This window comes from Myodes glareolus, chromosome 18 (genome assembly GCF_982192425.1).
Source record: "Myodes glareolus chromosome 18, mMyoGla1.1, whole genome shotgun sequence".
Classification (NCBI taxonomy): Eukaryota; Metazoa; Chordata; class Mammalia; order Rodentia; family Cricetidae; genus Myodes; species Myodes glareolus.
The window spans coordinates 7067252-7072646 of NC_142043.1; positions in this window are offsets into that span (position 1 = coordinate 7067252).

The following is a 5395-nucleotide window of genomic DNA, read 5'->3' on the forward strand; positions in this document are numbered from 1 at the left end:
GTTGCTCTCCTTTCTCTTCTTCCCCGATGTTCTCTTCTCCTTCTACATCCTTCCTTCTCTATCCTTTGATCTTCTCTTATCCCTCTGTACCCCAAGACAAACATTTCTTCACAAGAAAAGATTTCCTCACATCCTCAAGTTACATCTTCTCACTTGGATCCACTCCAAGCATTCCGGTGGCTGAGACTATCCCTCTCCCAACACAGGGGAGTCTCAGTAGGGTGTAAGGAAAGGAGAGGGGGCTACAGTAGACTTAACTGGGGGGAGTTTTTCTTACAAATATATATTGAAGGGAATAAAATGGCCCAGGAGACCCCAGAAGATTCAACCAGATCTAAGGGACTTGCCAGCCAGGGTCTACCCAAAGAAGTAGAACCATGAAACAGAGCCATACAGTGAAAGACTTATTTGGTTAGACATTTTCAATTATGGCTTCTCTTGTGTCTCCATGGGCTCTGCGTCTAGTGTTAGAGCCTCAAGCTCTAGGTAGGTTGTTTGTAAACGAAGATGTTTTATAGCCAGGGTTAACTTTTCACCCACCAGGGGCATTCAGTAATGCTTGGAGACAGTGTAGCTTATCGTGACGTGGTCTGAGGGCCTAACATGTGCTGTGTACTTAGGCCAGATTGTTAACAGCCCACAGTGCACAGGGCAGTCCTCACAAGGATTATCAAATCCAAAAGTTGATAATGCGGAGGCACAGAGACCTCGTATAAAATAAGGAATTTACAAGAACTCCTAGCAAAAGTTGGAGCCCTTTGCAACCGGCTAGATGACTCTTCTTGCTTCTGAAGTGCAGGTGTTCAGCGGCTGAAGCAAACAGCTGCGGCAGAGCACAGAGCTGCCCATGCAGCCGACTCTTAGTGGAGACACTGAAGAAAGATCCCGGAATTGTGGGAAGCTGCAGGCGTTTCTTAGCAGCTCACCTGATGTCAGAGCAGTCAGGGACAGAGACCAAAGGGATGTTGGCATGTTCTGGCTCTCTCTTTGCCCCTTTTATCCCGTTGAGACCAGTCTATAGGATGTGCTGCTCACATTCAGGAGGGGTCTTCCTCTGTCTGCTAATGCTCTGGAAATGACCTCACGGACACAGCAACAGGTTGGCCCAGTCTCCTAGGGGACCCTGCATCCAGTGTCACTGACAGAGCAGATTAAATATCCCAAGGCCTTCAGGTGGATGTGGTGGCCGTGTAAAAAGAGACATCAGTGAACGTGGCACAACACCAAACTTAAACAACCTCACTCTCCCCACCCCAAGTCATGTGAAACACTGGGCGTGAGACCTCAAAGCCTGCCCCCATAGTGGCACACTTCATCCAACAAGGCCACACCCATTCCAGCAAATCACACCTAACAGTGCCACTCCTTGTGAGCTTATGGGGGCCAATCGCGTTCAAACCACCACGCTATAATGATCTCCACTATCAGAGGAACTCGACAAATGTTTGTGGAACAAATGAGTGAGTCCCAGTTCCCTCTTATCAGCGCTCTTTAATCTGAGTTGGCTGCTGCTTTGTCACAATTCAGAAAAGAAGTGAGAGCTGTGCTGCGGCCCTGCAAACGCCTACAACCTCCGCAGCACACGTGCAGTGTGCTGAGCCAACCGAAGTGCAGCGAGGAGGGAGACCGAGAAAGAAGCTGCATTTGCTACACAAGGTCGCGATCCTCTTTTACGAGCAGCCTCGTCCGAAATTTTCCTTCACACAAATTAAACATCTTCAGCACTCAATAGCAGCTCATAGTTTGTTCCTGTCTTTATCCTCTAGTTTTTCAAAATGCCAGATGGTTTTCATTGCAGCGGGAGGAAAGATTGAAAGACGGGGACTGAGAAGCCTAAAGATCCTCTCGTTTCCAGAGGGGACTCAGGTGTGCAGGGCACAGAGATCTCTCAGAGCACACCTAGCCACAGTCTTCTCCGTGTCTTTCAAAATTAAGAATTTTACTGAAGGTAGGGTAAAATGTAGTAACAATTTAAGAAAGAATTTCACTCTCTTTACTTAAAAAAGCAAATAGTGTAAAACTGGATTACAACTGATGGCTGTACAACCCCATGAATTTGGTTAAAAAAACCATTGAGTGGTACATTTACAGCACGTGGTTCTCAGAGCACAGAGAGGTTATACACGGATGGTGCTGGAGGAACGTGTTCATCGCTGAGAGCAGAGGAGGGAGGAACAGATGGGAGGATTTGACCCTTACAGGCGATTGCTAAGGGTGATGATAGGCAATGGGGCTCATGAAATATTTTTTATAATAAGATACTTTTAAAAGAGATGATGGCCAGGTAGTGGCGGTGCACACCTTTAATCCCAGAACTCGGGAGGCAGAGGCAGGTGGATCTCTGTGAATCCAAGGCAGCCTGATCTACAGAGAGAGAGTTCCAGGACAGGTTACAAAGCTACACAGAGAAACCGTGTTTCAGAAACCCAAAAAGATGTTTGGGCAGTCAAGATGGTTTAGTAAAGGCACTGCTGCCAAGCTTGGCAAGCTGAGTTTAGTTCCAGGACCCCATGGAGGGAGGACAGAGATTCGAATCCCGCAAGCTGCTCCTGAGTTCCTATCATGTGAGTGTGCACGGACACAAACACGGGAGCAGCAGGCGGGGAGCTCCTATCATGGGAGTGTGCACGGACACAAACACGGGAGCAGCAGGCGGGGAGCTCCTATCATGGGAGTGTGCACGGACACAAACACGGGAGCAGCAGGCGGGGAGCTCCTATCATGGGAGTGTGCACGGACACAAACACGGGAGCAGCAGGCGTGGAGCTCCTATCATGGGAGTGTGCACGGACACAAACACGGGAGCAGCAGGCGTGGAGCTCCTATCATGGGAGTGTGCACGGACACAAACACGGGAGCAGCAGGCGGGGAGCTCCTATCATGGGAGTGTGCACGGACACAAACACGGGAGCAGCAGGCGTGGAGCTCCTATCATGGGAGTGTGCACGGACACAAACACGGGAGCAGCAGGCGTGGAGCTCCTATCATGTGAGTGTGCACGGACACAAACACGGGAGCAGCAGGCGTGGAGCTCCTATCATGTGAGTGTGCACGGACACAAACACGGGAGCAGCAGGCGTGGAGCTCCTATCATGTGAGTGTGCACGGACACAAACACGGGAGCAGCAGGCGTGGAGCTCCTATCATGGGAGTGTGCACGGACACAAACACGGGAGCAGCAGGCGTGGAGCTCCTATCATGTGAGTGTGCACGGACACAAACACGGGAGCAGCAGGCGTGGAGCTCCTATCATGGGAGTGTGCACGGACACAAACACGGGAGCAGCAGGCGTGGAGCTCCTATCATGGGAGTGTGCACGGACACAAACACGGGAGCAGCAGGCGTGGAGCTCCTATCATGGGAGTGTGCACGGACACAAACACGGGAGCAGCAGGCGTGGAGCTCCTATCATGTGAGTGTGCACGGACACAAACACGGGAGCAGCAGGCGTGGAGCTCCTATCATGGGAGTGTGCACGGACACAAACACGGGAGCAGCAGGCGTGGAGCTCCTATCATGGGAGTGTGCACGGACACAAACACGGGAGCAGCAAGCGTGACTGTCCTCAGTTAAACAGTGCCCAGTAGTTGGTATTTTACCACTGTTCTGTAGCACGAATAATTGTGGAAATTACAATAGTAATTACAGTAGTTACCATTGATTAAGTTCTTACTGTGTGCCCAGCACTGTGCTAAGCAAAGGCTTAGTAAGTGTCCCACTGCCCCCCCCCACCTCTTTGAGTCAGGGTATCACTATATAGTTCTGCCTGGATGATCCGGAGCTCATTATGGAGGCCACACCGACCTCTAATCAATAGAGATCCACCTGCCTCTGCCTCTGGAGTGCTTGCAGTTAGTATTAAATTCATGTGCCACCAGACCCAGCTAAATGTCACATCTTTACAATGATCCTATAGGGAAGGGCTGGTTTTATTTCCACTCTACAAATGATGAAGCTGCAAGTTTCAGAAAGCAGAAGCAAATCTCATGAGGCGATGTGGCACAATGAATCTGTGTGATAAACGCTATGCTAGGAAGAGAATCAGGCTTTGAAAGTGTAGGGAGGAGGATGGGAGAGGGGGTTAGAAAAAAGTACAGGAGCACTTACCCTTCTCCCTGAGGACCTGGGCTAGGCTCCCAGCATGTCATTACCGTTTGTAACCCCAGCTCCTGGGGATCTGACACTCTCTACTGGCCTCTTTGGGCAACAGACACGTACCTGGCATACAAGCATAAATGCAGGAAATACTCATAAAATAAAAATAAACACTTAAAGTAAAGTACTCCACGCACTATTTATATGGATTTAGAGAAAGAAACTAAAAAATTCTACATACTCAGTTTATGTATGCTCAAAAGCCATTATTAGTATTGCTAAATAAACCATTTTACCCCGCACATTCATGATGAATTACATTCTTGTGGTGATCACATGTATTAAGTGTTTTCTGAAGTCTTAAGTATTAAGGTCCTTCTTCCCATGTGTAAGGATGGCAATAAATAAACTCCGCTAATTAGCTCTGGCGCCTTCTCTGAGAGGTAATTTTTAAATAACCAGCTAAAATGAAGCTTGCCTTGTAAATGTGTGGAGAAGCCCACAGGACAACACTCTCCGTTTCCATTGTCACTGCGCTGAAATCCATGGGCACAAAGGAGAGCAGCTGAGGCGCCCGTGATCACAGATGCCTAGGTTGGCAGATGCCTAGGTTGGCAGCCACATGCCCCAAGACCCTTGCAGCTGAAGCCTCACTGTGCCAAATCCACTCAAGCTGCAACCAACCCGCCATTGTCACCAGCTTCTCAGAGATGCAGAAGCTGCTCCAACCACCACCGCGCACTTCACTGACCACTGGATAAAAGCAAAAAGTTCTCATTCCCTTCCCCTTCTCCTGTTCAGATAATTACTCTGAACTCTGAAGGGGCCTACGCCTCACTTACAGGTGGGGATCACTGAGCCTTCTCCCTTCCTTGAGGCAAACCACCCAGTTTCAGAAAGGGCAAAGTGGGAGGTTATCCAAATTCTCCTCACAGTAGCATGGCCGAGAAGTCCTTAACCTCAGATCTAACTCGGGCACGGCCATGGGCTTCTGAGAAGCCATAGTGTCACTTGGTCCGGGGACCCCTATGCCAGTCGCTGCTCAGTCTTCCTGGAGTGTCTCTTCCCAGTGCTGTGATAAGCACCAGGAAACCTGATAGCTGCGAGAAGTCAGGGCAGGGCCTCAAGCAGCAGCAGAGGCAGGAGCTACAGAGGAACACTGTGAACAGGAGCTACAGAGGAACACTGAGCTTGCTCTCAGGTTCACATTCAGCAACTTTCCTTAACCTTCCAGAACCCCATGCTCAGGTGAGGCGCTGCCCATGGTGGGGTGGTGAGTCTCACACGAGCCACATCAATC